Raw genomic sequence first — 1,377 nt, forward strand, 5'->3', positions numbered from 1 at the left:
CCTTGGGGCCACAGCACGTTCTGTGATCTTTGCCCAGAATGCTTATCACCCATCCTCTTTACCTCTTCTGCTTCTTATCCTTCAGATATCAGCTTCAAATCATCCCTACTTAGTGCAAAGGGGCCTCTGGGTGGCTCAGTGGCTTGAGTGTTTGGCTTTTGATTTCATCTCAGGTTGTGGTCCCAGGGTCGTGGGATTGGGTCCAACTCGGGTTCCACACTGAGCGTGGAGCCTGCTTAGGGGATTCTCTCTCTCTCTCTCCCTCTGTCTCTCTCTCCCACATTGGGCTCTGTGCTGACAGCTCAGAGCCCAGAGCCTGCTTCATATTCTGTGCCCCCCCTCTCTGCCCCTCCCCTGCTCACACATGCCCCCCCCTCAAAAATAAATAAACATGAAAAATTTTTAAAAAAAGAGTTAACCAGGTATATAGGGGACAAGCATAGGCAGAAGTGTGTTCCAAGTGGGTGTAACTTCCAAGTGTGAAGGGTCCCAAGTGGGAGGGAGCAAGGGCTAGAGAGAAGCCCAGTGTGCCCGGAACTCAGAGAGCAAGGGGGGAGGGTGTGTAAAAAGAGGCTGAAGTTGAAGGAAGGGCACTGGGGTCAGATCAGCAAGGCCTTGAGGACCATGTGAAGGATTTGAGATTTTGGCTCCTTTAACAAAACCTAGTCCAGAGCCTCTTTGGTTGGAAGTAAAGTAAATCTCTCCATAGAGAGTGTTTAGCTGTCCTCTCCAGGCTCAACTGTGCTGCAGGGAATTAAGGGAAGGGCCATTTGTTCCTTGGGTTAGAACATGAATGGGCAGGAGTCCTCCCCTAAGGCCCTTGTATGCTGTCCCTAAGGGGAAAGTGAATGAAGCACAGAGGGCAGAGATCAGTGTGGTGGGTCCAGTCTTCCCTCAGCACAAGGAGACTCTAGTTATTTCCAAGGCTGGATGACCACCCCTCAATTTTCCCTCCTCCAGAAACCTATAAGGTATCTCTACCATTGAAAACTCTTATCAAGTCTTACATGATGGGTTCATTTAATACATCTCTCCACATCTAATCTCCCCATCTAGAATATGAGCTCATTGTAACAACCTCTTATATTTCACAGCTTTTCACAGATTACAAAGCATTTTCACATTCATTATCTCATTATTTCACTTGGTTATCAAAACTCTATTTCATACACAAGATAACTGAGTCTCAAAAAGGAGAATATCTTGTTCAAGGTCCCCAGCTAGCAAGTAATAAAACCAAATAGAATCTGAACCCAAGTCCTTTGTACTCCAAAAGGAATGTGCTTAGGGTGGCTGAGTCACTAGCCTGAGAAAGACAATCTCAGTCTCCTAAAATGACCCTCTTCAGACAGCCTGAGTCTTTTCTGATGACAAAGC

The sequence above is a fragment of the Puma concolor genome, chromosome B3, assembly GCF_028749965.1.
Source record: "Puma concolor isolate L17-30 chromosome B3, mPumCon1.1.hap2, whole genome shotgun sequence".
Taxonomy (NCBI): Eukaryota; Metazoa; Chordata; class Mammalia; order Carnivora; family Felidae; genus Puma; species Puma concolor.